Below are 16,282 nucleotides of genomic sequence, written 5' to 3'. Positions count from 1 at the left end.
GCAGGCCCTTTATGACATCACAGACAGACCCTCAGAACTATCTGTGCATGTCTAATGGCTGGCTGTCAGTTGGGCGGGTGGGTGGCAGAGGGAGGGGATGTCTGTCTCGTTTCTCCTGAAAATTGTGGTTTTTCTGCGTTTACGGGAAAAGTTGAGGTCCGACGCGCAAAAGTGGGGTATCGTAGAAATCACCTTTTAAAGACGCAGATTTCTGGCCCCCCAAAAATGGGCATTTCAAATGAGAAATGAGTCTAATTAACAAAATAGGGTGAATAAGTATGTATTTCAGGGGTGAGTTAGCAGGTTATTGGGGAAGTAAGTCCTGATATTTTTGGAGTTTGCAGGGGCCACTAGACCATTCAAAATAGGCAGGCTTTAGCATATGCAGTTAGGCCCCGTAGGAAGATTTTAGCTAAAAAGTGCACCAAACACTCAAACGGGCTTGTATCTGGGAAGGGAAAATATGGGAAACATGACTTAGACACCAAATGATACACTGTATGCCATGTTTCCAAATTTTTATGCACAGTGGTTACAGCATGAAGCGAATGCATGTGAATATACAAAGGTGCATTGCATTAAACAAGTCCACTGAGCGTCCCAAAATGGCCGGCCTGCCTGCTTTCATCCATCAATTGTTCTAAATTTTTTATTACCCAATGAGCTGAGGTGGAGTTTTAGCCAGTGGTACCATCAGGGAGGTGTGTAAAGCACTTTAGGCTAGACAGCCAATCAGCTGCCAGCTTCCATCTGTCAATCAAATACAGCAGCCAATCAGAAAGCTGCCCATTGATCAGCAGGCCCTTTATGACATCATAGACAGACCCTCAGAACTATCTGTGCATGTCTAATGGCTGGCTTTCAGTTGGGCGGGTGGGTGGCAGAGGGAGGGGATGTCTGTCTCGTTTCTCCTGAAAATTGCGTTTTTTCTGCATTTACGGGAAAAGTTGAGGTCCGACGCGCAAAAGTGGGGTATCGTAGAAATCACCTTTTAAAGACGCACATTTCTGGCTCCCCAAAAATGGGCATTTCAAATGAGAAATGAGTCCAATGAACAAAATAGGGTGAATAAGTATGTATTTCAGGGGTGAGTTAGCAGGTTATTGGGGAAGTAAGTCCTGATATTTTTGGAGGTTGCAGGGGCCACTACACCATTCAAAATAGGCAGGCTTTAGCATATGCAGTTAGGCCCTGTAGGATGATTTTAGCTAAAAAGTGCCCTAAACACTCAAACGGGCTTGTATCTGGGAAGGGAAAATATGGGAAACATGACTTAGACACCAAATGATACACTGTATGCCATGTTTCCAAATTTTTATGCACAGTGGTTACAGCATGAAGCGAATGCATGTGAATATACAAAGGTGCATTGCATTAAACAAGTCCAATGAGCGTCCCAAAATGGCCGGCCTGCCTGCTTTCATCCATCAATTGTCTAAATTTTACATTACCCAATGAGCTGAGGTGGAGTCTTAGCCAGTGGTACCATCAGGGAGGTGTGTAAAGCACTTTAGGCTAGACAGCCAATCAGCTGCCAGCTTCCATCTGTCAATCAAATACAGCAGCCAATCAGAAAGCTGCCCATTGATCAGCAGGCCCTTTATGACATCACAGACAGACCCTCAGAACTATCTGTGCATGTCTAATGGCTGGCTGTCAGTTGGGCGGGTGGGTGGCAGAGGGAGGGGATGTCTGTCTCGTTTCTCCTGAAAATTGTGGTTTTTCTGCGTTTACGGGAAAAGTTGAGGTCCGACGCACAAAAGTGGGGTATCGTAGAAATCACCTTTTAAAGACGCACATTTCTGGCCCCCCAAAAATGGGCATTTCAAATAAGAAATGAGTCCAATTAACAAAATAGTGTGAATAAGTATGTATTTCAGGGGTGAGTTAGCAGGTTATTGGGGAAGTAAGTCCTGATATTTTTGGAGGTTGCAGGGGCCACTACACCATTCAAAATAGGCAGGCTTTGGCATATGCAGTTAGGCCCCGTAGGATGATTTTAGCTAAAAAGTGCCCCAAACACTCAAACGGGCTAGTATCTGGGAAGGAAAAACATGGGAAACATGACTTAGACACCAAATGATACACTGTATGCCATGTTTCCAAATTTTTATGCACAGTGGTCACAGCATGAAGCGAATGCATGTGAAAATACAAAGGTGCATTACATTAAACAAGTCCAATGAGCGTCCCAAAATGGCCGGCCTGCCTGCTTTCATCCATCAATTGTCTAAATTTTTCATTACCCAATGAGCTGAGGTGGAGTCTTAGCCAGTGGTACCATCAGGGAGGTGTGTAAAGCACTTTAGGCTAGACAGCCAATCAGCTGCCAGCTTCCATCTGTCAATCAAATACAGCAGCCAATCAGAAAGCTGCCCATTGATCAGCAGGCCCTTTATGACATCACAGACAGACCCTCAGAACTATCTGTGCATGTCTAATGGCTGGCTGTCAGTTGGGTGGGTGGGTGGCAGAGGGAGGGGATGTCTGTCTCGTTTCTCCTGAAAATTGCGGTTTTTCTGCGTTTACGGGAAAAGTTGAGGTCCGGCGCGCAAAAGTGAGGTATCGTAGAAATCACCTTTTAAAGACGCACATTTCTGGCTGCCCAAAAATGGGCATTTCAAATGAGAAATGAGTCCAATTAACAAAATAGTGTGAATAAGTATGTATTTCAGGGGTGAGTTAGCAGGTTATTGGGGAAGTAAGTCCTGATATTTTTGGAGGTTGCAGGGGCCACTACACCATTCAAAATAGGCAGGCTTTAGCATATGCAGTTAGGCCCTGTAGGATGATTTTAGCTAAAAAGTGCCCCAAACACTCAAACGGGCTTGTATCTGGGAAGGGAAAATATGGGAAACATGACTTAGACACCAAATGATACACTGTATGCCATGTTTCCAAATTTTTATGCACAGTGGTTACAGCATGATGCGAATGCATGTGAATATACAAAGGTGCATTGCCTTAAACAAGTCCAATGAGCGTCCCAAAATGGCCGGCCTGCCTGCTTTCATCCATCAATTGTCTAAATTTTTCATTACCCAATGAGCTGAGGTGGAGTCTTAGCCAGTGGTACCATCAGGGAGGTGTGTAAAGCACTTTAGGCTAGACAGCCAATCAGCTGCCAGCTTCCATCTGTCAATCAAATACAGCAGCCAATCAGAAAGCTGCCCATTGATCAGCAGGCCCTTTATGACATCATAGACAGACCCTCAGAACTATCTGTGCATGTCTAATGGCTGGCTTTCAGTTGGGCGGGTGGGTGGCAGAGGGAGGGGATGTCTGTCTCATTTCTCCTGAAAATTGCGGTTTTTCTGCGTTTACGGGAAAAGTTGAGGTCCGACGCGCAAAAGTGGGCTATCGTAGAAATCACCTTTTAAAGACGCACATTTCTGGCTCCCCAAAAATGGGCATTTCAAATGAGAAATGAGTCCAATGAACAAAATAGGGTGAATAAGTATGTATTTCAGGGGTGAGTTAGCAGGTTATTGGGGAAGTAAGTCCTGATATTTTTGGAGGTTGCAGGGGCCACTACACCATTCAAAATAGGCAGGCTTTAGCATATGCAGTTAGGCCCTGTAGGATGATTTTAGCTAAAAAGTGCCCCAAACACTCAATCTGGCTTGTATCTGGGAAGGGAAAATATGGGAAACATGACTTAGACACCAAATGATACACTGTTTGCCATGTTTCCAAATTTTTATGCACAGTGGTTACAGCATGAAGCGAATGCATGTGAAAATACAAAGGTGCATTGCATTAAACAAGTCCAATGAGCGTCCCAAAATGGCCGGCCTGCCTGCTTTCATCCATCAATTGTCTAAATTTTTCATTACCCAATGAGCTGAGGTGGAGTCTTAGCCAGTGGTACCATCAGGGAGGTGTGTAAAGCACTTTAGGCTAGACATCCAATCAGCTGCCAGCTTCCATCTGTCAATCAAATACAGCAGCCAATCAGAAAGCTGCCCATTGATCAGCAGGCCCTTTATGACATCACAGACAGACCCTCAGAACTATCTGTGCATGTCTAATGGCTGGCTGTCAGTTGGGTGGGTGGGTGGCAGAGGGAGGGGATGTCTGTCTCGTTTCTCCTGAAAATTGCGGTTTTTCTGCGTTTACGGGAAAAGTTGAGGTCCGACGCGCAAAAGTGGGGTATCGTAGAAATCACCTTTTAAAGACGCACATTTCTGGCCCACCAAAAATGGGCATTTCAAATGAGAAATGAGTCCAATGAACAAAATAGGGTGAATAAGTATGTATTTCAGGGGTGAGTTAGCAGGTTATTGGGGAAGTAAGTCCTGATATTTTTGGAGGTTGCAGGGGCCACTAGACCATTCAAAATAGGCAGGCTTTAGCATATGCAGTTAGGCCCCGTAGGAAGATTTTAGCTAAAAAGTGCCCCAAACACTCAAACGGGCTAGTATCTGGGAAGGAAAAACATGGGAAACATGACTTAGACACCAAATGATACACTGTATGCCATGTTTCCAAATTTTTATGCACAGTGGTTACAGCATGAAGCGAATGCATGTGAAAATACAAAGGTGCATTGCATTAAACAAGTCCGATGAGCGTCCCAAAATGGCTGGCCTGCCTGCTTTCATCCATCAATTGTTCTAAATTTTTCATTACCCAATGAGCTGAGGTGGAGTCTTAGCCAGTGGTACCATCAGGGAGGTGTGTAAAGCACTTTAGGCTAGACAGCCAATCAGCTGCCAGCTTCCATCTGTCAATCAAAAACAACAGCCAATCAGAAAGCTGCCCATTGATCAGCAGGCCCTTTATGACATCACAGACAGACCCTCAGAACTATCTGTGCATGTCTAATGGCTGGCTTTCAGTTGGGCGGGTGGGTGGCAGAGGGAGGGGATGTCTGTCTCGTTTCTCCTGAAAATTGCTGTTTTTCTGCGTTTACGGGAAAAGTAGAGGTCCGGCGCGCAAAAGTGGGGTATCGTAGAAATCACCTTTTAAAGATGCACATTTCTGGCTCCCCAAAAATGGGCATTTCAAATGAGAAATGAGTCCAATGAACAAAATAGGGTGAATAAGTATGTATTTCAGGGGTGAGTTAGCAGGTTATTGTAAAAGTAAGTCCTGATATTTTTGGAGGTTGCGGTGGCAACTACACCATTCAAAATAGGCAGGCTTTAGCATATGCAGTTAGGCCCTGTAGGATGATTTTAGCTAAAAAGTGCCCCAAACACTCAATCTGGCTTGTATCTGGGAAGGGAAAATATGGGAAACATGACTTAGACACCAAATGATACACTGTATGCCATGTTTCCAAATTTTTATGCACAGTGGTTACAGCATGAAGCGAATGCATGTGAAAATACAAAGGTGCATTGCATTAAACAAGTCCAATGAGCGTCCCAAAATGGCCGGCCTGCCTGCTTTCATCCATCAATTGTTCTAAATTTTTCATTACCCAATGAGCTGAGGTGGAGTCTTAGCCAGTGGTACCATCAGGGAGGTGTGTAAAGCACTTTAGGCTAGACAGCCAATCAGCTGCCAGCTTCCATCTGTCAATCAAATACAGCAGCCAATCAGAAAGCTGCCCATTGATCAGCAGGCCCTTTATGACATCACAGACAGACCCTCAGAACTATCTGTGCATGTCTAATGGCTGGCTTTCAGTTGGGCGGGTGGGTGGCAGAGGGAGGGGATGTCTGTCTCGTTTCTCCTGAAAATTGCGGTTTATCTGCGTTTACGGGAAAAGTTGAGGTCCGACGCGCAAAAGTGGGGTATCCTAGAAATCACTTTTTAAAGAGGCACATTTCTGGCCCCCCAAAAATGGGCATTTCAAATGAGAAATGAGTCCAATGAACAAAATTGGGTGAATAAGTATGTATTTCAGGGGTGAGTTAGCAGGTTATTGGGGAAGTAAGTCCTAAAATTTTTGGAGGTTGCAGGGGCCACTACACCATTCAAAATAGGCAGGCTTTAGCATATGCAGTTAGGCCCTGTAGGATGATTTTAGCTAAAAAGTGCCCCAAACACTCAAACGGGCTTGTATCTGGAAAGGGAAAATATGGGAAACATGACTTAGACACCAAATGATACACTGTATGCCATGTTTCCAAATTATTTATGCACAGTGGTTACAGCATGAAGCGAATGCATGTGAAAATACAAAGGTGCATTGCATTAAACAAGTCCAATGAGCGTCCCAAAATGGCTGGCCTGCCTGCTTTCATCCATCAATTGTTCTAAATTTTTCATTACCCAATGAGCTGAGGTGGAGTCTTAGCCAGTGGTACCATCAGGGAGGTGTGTAAAGCACTTTAGGCTAGACAGCCAATCAGCTGCCAGCTTCCATCTGTCAATCAAAAACAACAGCCAATCAGATAGCTGCCCATTGATCAGCAGGCCCTTTATGACATCACAGACAGACCCTCAGAACTATCTGTGCATGTCTAATGGCTGGCTTTCAGTTGGGCGGGTGGGTGTCAGAGGGAGGGGATGTCTGTCTCGTTTCTCCTGAAAATTTCGGTTTTTCTGCGTTTACGGGAAAAGTTGAGGTCCGACGCGCAAAAGTGGGGTATAGTAGAAATCACCTTTTAAAGACGCACATTTCTGGCTCCCCAAAAATGGGCATTTCAAATGAGAAATGAGTCCAATGAACAAAATAGGGTGAATAAGTATGTATTTCAGGGGTGAGTTAGCAGGTTATTGGGGAAGTAAGTCCTGATATTTTTGGAGGTTGCAGGGGCCACTACACCATTCAAAATAGGCAGGCTTTAGCATATGCAGTTAGGCCCTATAGGATGATTTTAGCTAAAAAGTGCCCCAAACACTCAAACGGGCTTGTATCTGGGAAGGGAAAATATGGGAAACATGACTTAGACACCAAATGATACACTGTATGCCATGTTTCCAAATTTTTATGCACAGTGGTTACAGCATGAAGCGAATGCATGTGAATATACAAAGGTGCATTGCATTAAACAAGTCCAATGAGTGTCCCAAAATGGCCGGCCTGCCTGCTTTCATCCATCAATTGTCTAAATTTTTCATTACCCAATGAGCTGAGGTGGAGTCTTAGCCAGTGGTACCATCAGGGAGGTGTGTAAAGCACTTTAGGCTAGACAGCCAATCAGCTGCCAGCTTCCATCTGTCAATCAAATACAGCAGCCAATCAGAAAGCTGCCCATTGATCAGCAGGCCCTTTATGACATCACAGACAGACCCTCAGAACTATCTGTGCATGTCTAATGGCTGGCTGTCAGTTGGGCGGGTGGGTGGCAGAGGGAGGGGATGTCTGTCTCGTTTCTCCTGAAAATTGTGGTTTTTCTGCGTTTACATCCCCTCCCTCTGCCACCCACCCGCCCAACTGAAAGCCAGCCATTAGACATGCACAGATAGTTCTGAGGGTCTGTCTGTGATGTCATAAAGGGCCTGCTGATCAATGGGCAGCTTTCTGATTGGCTGCTGTATTTGATTGACAGATGGAAGCTGGCAGCTGATTGGCTGTCTAGCCTAAAGTGCTTTACACACCTCCCTGATGGTACCACTGGCTAAGACTCCACCTCAGCTCATTGGGTAATGAAAAATTTAGAACAATTGATGGATGAAAGCAGGCAGGCCGGCCATTTTGGGATGTTCATTGGACTTGTTTAATGCAATGCACCTTTGTATTTTCACATGCATTCGCTTCATGCTGTAACCACTGTGCATAAAAATTTGGAAACATGGCATACAGTATATCATTTGGTGTCTAAGTCATGTTTCCCATATTTTCCCTTCCCAGATACAAGCCCGTTTGAGTGTTTGGGGCACTTTTTAGCTAAAATCATCCTACAGGGCCTAACTGCATATGCTAAAGCCTGCCTATTTTGAATGGTGTAGTGGCCCCTGCAACCTCCAAAAATATCAGGACTTACTTCCCCAATAACCTGCTAACTCACCCCTGAAATACATACTTATTCACCCTATTTTGTTCATTGGACTAATTTCTCATTTGAAATGCCCATTTTTGGGGGGCCAGAAATGTGCGTCTTTAAAAGGTGATTTCTACGATACCCCACTTTTGCGCGTCGGACCTCAACTTTTCCCGTAAACGCAGAAAAACCGCAATTTTCAGGAGAAACGAGACAGACATCCCCTCCCTCTGACACCCACCCGCCCAACTGAAAGCCAGCCATTAGACATGCACAGATAGTTCTGAGGGTCTGTCTGTGATGTCATAAAGGGCCTGCTGATCAATGGGCAGCTTTCTGATTGGCTGCTGTATTTGATTGACAGATGGAAGCTGGCAGCTGATTGGCTGTCTAGCCTAAAGTGCTTTACACACCTCCCTGATGGTACCACTGGCTAAGACTCCACCTCAGCTTATTGGGTAATGAAAAATTTAGAACAACTGATGGATGAAAGCAGGCAGGCCGGCCATTTTGGGACGCTTAGTGGACTTGTTTAATGCAATGCACCTTTGTATTTTCACATGCATTCGCTTCATGCTGTAACCACTGTGCATAAAAATTTGGAAACATGGCATACAGTGTATCATTTGGTGTCTAAGTCATGTTTCCCATGTTTTTCCTTCCCAGATACTAGCCCGTTTGAGTGTTTGGGGCACTTTTTAGCTAAAATCATCAAACGGGGCCTAACTGCATATGCTAAAGCCTGCCTATTTTGAATGGTCTAGTGGCCCCTGCAACCTCAAAAAATATCAGGACTTACTTCCCCAATAACCTGCTAACTCACCCCTGAAATACATACTTATTCACCCTATTTTGTTAATTGGACTCATTTCTCATTTGAAATGCCCATTTTTGGGGGGCCAGAAATGTGCGTCTTTAAAAGGTGATTTCTATGATACCCAACTTTTGCGCGTCGGACCTCAACTTTTCCCGTAAACGCAGAAAAACCACAATTTTCAGGAGAAACGAGACAGGCATCCCCTCCCTCTGCCACCCACCCGCCCAACTGATAGCCAGCCATTGGACATGCACAGATAGTTCTGAGGGTCTGTCTGTGATGTCATAAAGGGCCTGCTGATCAATGGGCAGCTTTCTGATTGGCTGCTGTATTTGATTGACAGATGGAAGCTGGCAGCTGATTGGCTGTCTAGCCTAAAGTGCTTTACACACCTCCCTGATGGTACCACTGGCTAAGACTCCACTTTAGCTCATTGGGTAATTAAAAATTTAGAACAATTGATGGATGAAAGCAGGCAGGCCGGCCATTTTGGGACGCTCATTGGACTTGTTTAATGCAATGCACCTTTGTATTTTCACATGCATTCGCTTCATGCTGTAACCACTGTGCATAAAAACTTGGAAACATGGCATACAGTGTATCATTTGGTGTCTAAGTCATGTTTCCCATATTTTCCCTTCCCAGATACAAGCCCGTTTGAGTGTTTGGGGCACTTTTTAGCTAAAATCATCCTACAGGGCCTAACTGCATATGCTAAAGCCTGCCTATTTTGAATGGTGTAGTTGCCCCTGCAACCTCCAAAAATATCAGGATTTACTTCCTCAATAACCTGCTAACTCACCCCTGAAATACATACTTATTCACCCTATTTTGTTCATTGGACTCATTTCTCATTTGAAATGCCCATTTTTGGGGGGGGGGCAGAAATGTGCGTCTTTAAAAGGTGATTTCTACGATACCCCACTTTTGCGCGTCGGACCTCAACTTTTCCCGTAAACGCAGAAAAACCGCAATTTTCAGGAGAAACGAGACAGACATCCCCTCCCTCTGCCACCCACCCGCCCAACTGAAAGCCAGCCATTAGACATGCACATATAGTTCTGAGGGTCTGTCTGTGATGTCATAAAGGGCCTGCTGATCAATGGGCAGCTTTCTGATTGGCTGCTGTATTTGATTGACAGATGGAAGCTGGCAGCTGATTGGCTGTCTAGCCTAAAGTGCTTTACACACCTCCCTGATGGTACCACTGGCTAAGACTCCACCTCAGCTCATTGGGTAATGAAAAATTTAGAACAACTGATGGATGAAAGCAGGCAGGCCGGCCATTTTGGGACGCTCAGTGGACTTGTTTAATGCAATGCACCTTTGTATTTTCACATGCATTCGCTTCATGCTGTAACCACTGTGCATAAAAATTTGGAAACATGGCATACAGTATATCATTTGGTGTCTAAGTCATGTTTCCCATGTTTTTCCTTCCCAGATACTAGCCCGTTTGAGTGTTTGGGGCACTTTTTAGCTAAAATCATCCTACGGGGCCTAACTGCATATGCTAAAGCCTGCCTATTTTGAATGGTCTTGTGGCCCCTGCAACCTCCAAAAATATCAGGACTTACTTCCCCAATAAACAGCTAACTCACCCCTGAAATACATACTTATTCACCCTATTTTGTTAATTGGACTCATTTCTCATTTGAAATGCCCATTTTTGGGGGTGTAGAAATGTGCGTCTTTAAAAGGTGATTTCTACGATACCCAACTTTTGCTCGTCGGACCTCAACTTTTCCCGTAAACGCAGAAAAACCGCAATTTTCAGGAGAAATGAGACAGACATCCCCTCCCTCTGCCACCCACCCGCCCAACTGAAAGCCAGCCATTAGACATGCACAGATAGTTCTAAGGGTCTGTCTGTGATGTCATTAAGGGCCTGCTGATCAATGGGCAGCTTTCTGATTGGCTGCTGTATTTGATTGACAGATGTAAGCTGGCAGCTGATTGGCTGTCTAGCCTAAAGTGCTTTACACACCTCCCTGATGGTACCACTGGCTAAGACTCCACCCAGGGGCGTAGCTATGCTGAGGCAGCCCCCGCCATGGCTTGGAGGAGCCAGCGCCTGCTGGGCGCACTGAGAACTGAAGAAAGGTCACTGACTGCACACAGAGCTGGCGCTGGCTGCTCAGCACGCTCTGCAGTGCAGGAAGGACAAGCGCTGTCCCTGCTGCTCCTGTCAAACAGCTGACAGGCAGCAGTAAGCTACAGCAGTGGAGAAAGAAAGCTCTGCAGCGCGATCCCCCTGGCCGGTCCTCTCCCCCTCTGGAGTCTCACACGCACTTAAACCTCCAGTGAGTCCAGTCCCAGCAGCAGCTGAGCCTGAGAAGCTTCCTCTCTGCATTTCCTTTTCCTCCTGTACGACGTGTTGCTCCGCCCCCAGATCTCCTGCTAGTAGCTGCTACACTTTCTCAGTTCGGCTGCTGTCCTCCCCTGCTTACTGTAAGTCTAGATTCTATCCCTAGCTGTGCCACTGCCTCTACCTACCCCATGTGTGCCCCTACCCACCCCATGTGTGCCCCTGTCCACCATATGTGTGCCATTGCTCCTGCCCACCCCATGTGTGCCCCTGCCCACCCCATGTGTGCCCCTGCCCACCCCATGTGTGCCCCTGCTCACCCCATGTGTGTCCCTGTCCACCCCATGTGTGCCCCTACCCACCCCATGTGTGTCCCTGTCCACAGTCCATCATATGTGTGCCCTTGCTCCTGCCTACCCCATGTGTGTCCCTGCCCACCCCATGTGTGCCCCTACCCACCCCATGTGTGCCCCTACCCACCCATGTGTGTCCCTGTCCATCATATGTGTGCCCTTGCTCCTGCCTACCCCATGTGTGCCCCTGCCTATCATATGTGTGCCCTTGCTCCTGCCCACCCCATGTGTGTCCCTGTCCACCCCATGTGTGTCCCTGTCCACCCCATGTGTGCCCCTGCCCACCCCATGTGTGCCCCTGCCCACCCCATGTGTCCCTGTCCATCATATGTGTGCCCTTGCTCCTGCCCACCCCATGTGTGCCCCTGCTCACCCCATGTGTGTCCCTGTCCACCCCATGTGTGCCCCTACCCACAGTCCATCATATGTGTGCCCTTGCTCCTGCCTACCCCATGTGTGTCCCTGTCCATCCTATGTGTGTCCCTGCCCACCCCATGTGTGTCCCTGTCCACCCCATGTGTGCCCCTACCCATCCCATGTATGCCCCTGTTCGCCATATGTGTGCAGCTTGCTCCTGCCCACCCATGTGTGTCCCTGTCCATCATATGTGTGCCCCTGCCCACCCCATGTGTGCCCCTGTCCACCCCATGTGTGCCCCTGCCCACCCCATGTGTGCCCCTGCCCACCCCATGTGTGCCCCTGCCCATCCCATGTGTCCCTGTCCACCCCATGTGTGTCCCTGTCCACCCCATGTGTGCCCCTACCCACCCCATGTGTGCCCCTACCCACCCATGTGTGTCCCTGTCCATCATATGTGTGCCCTTGCTCCTGCCTACCCCATGTGTGCCCCTGCCTATCATATGTGTGCCCTTGCTCCTGCCCACCCCATGTGTGTCCCTGTCCACCCCATGTGTGCCCCTGCCCACCCCATGTGTGCCCCTGCCCACCCCATGTGTGCCCCTGCCCACCCCATGTGTGCCCCTGCCCACCCCATGTGTCCCTGTCCATCATATGTGTGCCCTTGCTCCTGCCCACCCCATGTGTGCCCCTGCCCACCCCATGTGTGCCCCTACCCACCCCATGTGTGCCACTGTCCATCATATGTGTGCCATTGCTCCTGCCCACCCCATGTGTGTCCTTTCCACCCCATGTGTGACCCTTTGCCATCTCTACCTCTGACCCCCCATGTGTTCCTCTTTTGCTTTCCCCATCTGTACCTCTGCAGCTCTGCTATGTCCTTATGTGTACCCATGCCTCCCCTCCATGGCTGTTTTCTGCAAGACCAACACAAGACCATGTACAGTGCCACACAATTGAAGAATGCAGGTAAGCACAATTTTTTATTGGTAAAGCACTGGGGAGGGTCTGTGTGGATGTGGGGAGGGTTCTGCTCCTTCTCCCCATGGTGACTTACTGCCTGACATCTATTGAGTGTTACCTTATGTCTAGCGTACAGTGTAAGGTGCATTACGGTGTGTGGCGTACAGTGTAAGTGGCATTATGTGTGTGGTGTACAGTGTAAGTGGCATTATGTGTGTGGTGTACAGTGTAAGTGGCATTATGTGTGTGGCATACAGTGTAAGTGGCATTATGTGTGTGGTGTACAGTGTAAGTGGCATTATGTGTGTGGCGTACAGTTTAAGTGGCATTACGGTGTGTGGCGTACAGTGTAAGTGGCATTATGTGTGTGGTGTACAGTGTAAGTGGCATTATGTGTGTGGCGTACAGTGTAAGTGGCATTACAGTGTGTGGCATACAGTGTAAGTGGCATTGTGTGTGGTGTACAATGTAAGTGGCATTATGTGTGTGGTATACAGTGTAAGTGGCATTATGGTGTGTGGCGTACAGTTTAAATGGTATTATGGTGTGTGGCGTACAGTGTAAGTGGCATTATGGTGTGTGGCGTACAGTGTAAGTGGCATTATGGTGTGTGGCGTACAGTTTAAATGGCATTATGGTGTGGTGTACAATGTAAGTGGCATTATGAGTGTGGTGTACAGTGTAAGTGGCATTACAGTGTGTGGCGTACAGTGTAAGTGGCATTACGGTGTGTGGCGTACAGTGTAAGTGGCATTACAGTGTGTGGTGTACATTGTAAGTGGCATTATGTGTGTGGAGTATAGTGTAAGTGGAATTACGGTGTGTGGCATACAGTGTACGTGAAATGATGGTGTAAGCAGCATTATGGGGGGGGGGCGCCAGATACTATTTTGGCAGGGGGGAGCAAAATTTATAGTTACGCCACTGACTCCACCTCAGCTCATTGGGTAATGAGAAATTTAGAACAACTGATGGATGAAAGCAGGCAGGCCGGCCATTTTGGGACGCTCAGTGGACTTGTTTAATGCAATGCACCTTTGTATTTTCACATGCATTCGCTTCATGCTGTAACCACTGTGCATAAAAATTTGGAAACATGGCATACAGTGTATCATTTGGTGTCTAAGTCATGTTTCCCATGTTTTTCCTTCCCAGATACTAGCCCGTTTGAGTGTTTGGGGCACTTTTTAGCTAAAATCATCCTACGGGGCCTAACTGCATATGCTAAAGCCTGCCTATTTTGAATGGTCTAGTGGCCCCTGCAACCTCCAAAAATATCAGGACTTACTTCCCCAATAACCTGCTAACTCACCCCTGAAATACATACTAATTCACCCTATTTTGTTAATTGGACTCATTTCTCATTTGAAATGCCCATTTTTGGGGGGGGTGAAATGTGCGTCTTTAAAAGGTGATTTCTACGATACCCAACTTTTGCGCGTCGGTCCTCAACTTTTCCCGTAAACGCAGAAAAACCGCAATTTTCAGGAGAAATGAGACAGACATCCCCTCCCTCTGCCACCCACCCGCCCAACTGAAAGCCAGCCATTAGACATGCACAGATAGTTCTGAGGGTCTGTCTGTGATGTCATAAAGGGCCTGCTGATCAATGGGCAGCTTTCTGATTGGCTGCTGTATTTGATTGACAGATGGAAGCTGGCAGCTGATTGGCTGTCTAGCCTAAAGTGCTTTACACACCTCCCTGATGGTACCACTGGCTAAGACTTCACCTCAGCTCATTGGGTAATAAAAAATTTAGAACAATTGATGGATGAAAGCAGGCAGGCCGGCCATTTTGGGACGCTCATTGGACTTGTTTAATGCAATGCACCTTTGTATTTTCACATGCATTCGCTTCATGCTGTAACCACTGTGCATAAAAATTTGGAAACATGGCATACAGTGTATCATTTGGTGTCTAAGTCATGTTTCCCATGTTTTTCCTTCCCAGATACTAGCCCGTTTGAGTGTTTGGGGCACTTTTTAGCTAAAATCATCCTACGGGGCCTAACTGCATATGCTAAAGCCTGCCTATTTTGAATGGTCTTGTGGCCCCTGCAACCTCCAAAAATATCAGGACTTACTTCCCCAATAAACAGCTAACTCACCCCTGAAATACATACTTATTCACCCTATTTTGTTAATTGGACTCATTTCTCATTTGAAATGCCCATTTTTGGGGGTGTAGAAATGTGCGTCTTTAAAAGGTGATTTCTACGATACCCAACTTTTGCTCGTCGGACCTCAACTTTTCCCGTAAACGAAGAAAAACCGCAATTTTCAGGAGAAATGAGACAGACATCCCCTCCCTCTGCCACCCACCCGCCCAACTGAAAGCCAGCCATTAGACATGCACAGATAGTTCTAAGGGTCTGTCTGTGATGTCATTAAGGGCCTGCTGATCAATGGGCAGCTTTCTGATTGGCTGCTGTATTTGATTGACAGATGTAAGCTGGCAGCTGATTGGCTGTCTAGCCTAAAGTGCTTTACACACCTCCCTGATGGTACCACTGGCTAAGACTCCACCTCAGCTCATTGGGTAATGAAAAATTTAGAACAACTGATGGATGAAAGCAGGCAGGCCGGCCATTTTGGGACGCTCAGTGGACTTGTTTAATGCAATGCACCTTTGTATTTTCACATGCATTCGCTTCATGCTGTAACCACTGTGCATAAAAATTTGGAAACATGGCATACAGTGTATCATTTGGTGTCTAAGTCATGTTTCCCATGTTTTTCCTTCCCAGATACTAGCCCGTTTGAGTGTTTGGGGCACTTTTTAGCTAAAATCATCCTACGGGGCCTAACTGCATATGCTAAAGCCTGCCTATTTTGAATGGTCTAGTGGCCCCTGCAACCTCCAAAAATATCAGGACTTACTTCCCCAATAACCTGCTAACTCACCCCTGAAATACATACTAATTCACCCTATTTTGTTAATTGGACTCATTTCTCATTTGAAATGCCCATTTTTTGGGGGGGTGAAATGTGCGTCTTTAAAAGGTGATTTCTACGATACCCAACTTTTGCGCGTCGGTCCTCAACTTTTCCCGTAAACGCAGAAAAACCGCAATTTTCAGGAGAAATGAGACAGACATCCCCTCCCTCTGCCACCCACCCGCCCAACTGAAAGCCAGCCATTAGACATGCACAGATAGTTCTGAGGGTCTGTCTGTGATGTCATAAAGGGCCTGCTGATCAATGGGCAGCTTTCTGATTGGCTGCTGTATTTGATTGACAGATGGAAGCTGGCAGCTGATTGGCTGTCTAGCCTAAAGTGCTTTACACACCTCCCTGATGGTACCACTGGCTAAGACTCCACCTCAGCTCATTGGGTAATAAAAAATTTAGAACAATTGATGGATGAAAGCAGGCAGGCCGGCCATTTTGGGACGCTCATTGGACTTGTTTAATGCAATGCACCTTTGTATTTTCACATGCATTCGCTTCATGCTGTAACCACTGTGCATAAAAATTTGGAAACATGGCATACAGTGTATCATTTGGTGTCTAAGTCATGTTTTCCATATTTTCCCTTCCCAGATACAAGCCCGTTTGAGTGTTTGGGGCACTTTTTAGCTAAAATCATCCTACGGGGCCTAAC

The sequence above is a fragment of the Crinia signifera genome, chromosome 6 (assembly GCF_055691185.1).
Source record: "Crinia signifera chromosome 6, ASM5569118v1, whole genome shotgun sequence".
Lineage (NCBI taxonomy): Eukaryota > Metazoa > Chordata > Amphibia > Anura > Myobatrachidae > Crinia > Crinia signifera.
The sequence above is the reverse complement of the archived record's forward strand: the minus strand, read 5'-3'. Positions refer to the sequence as shown.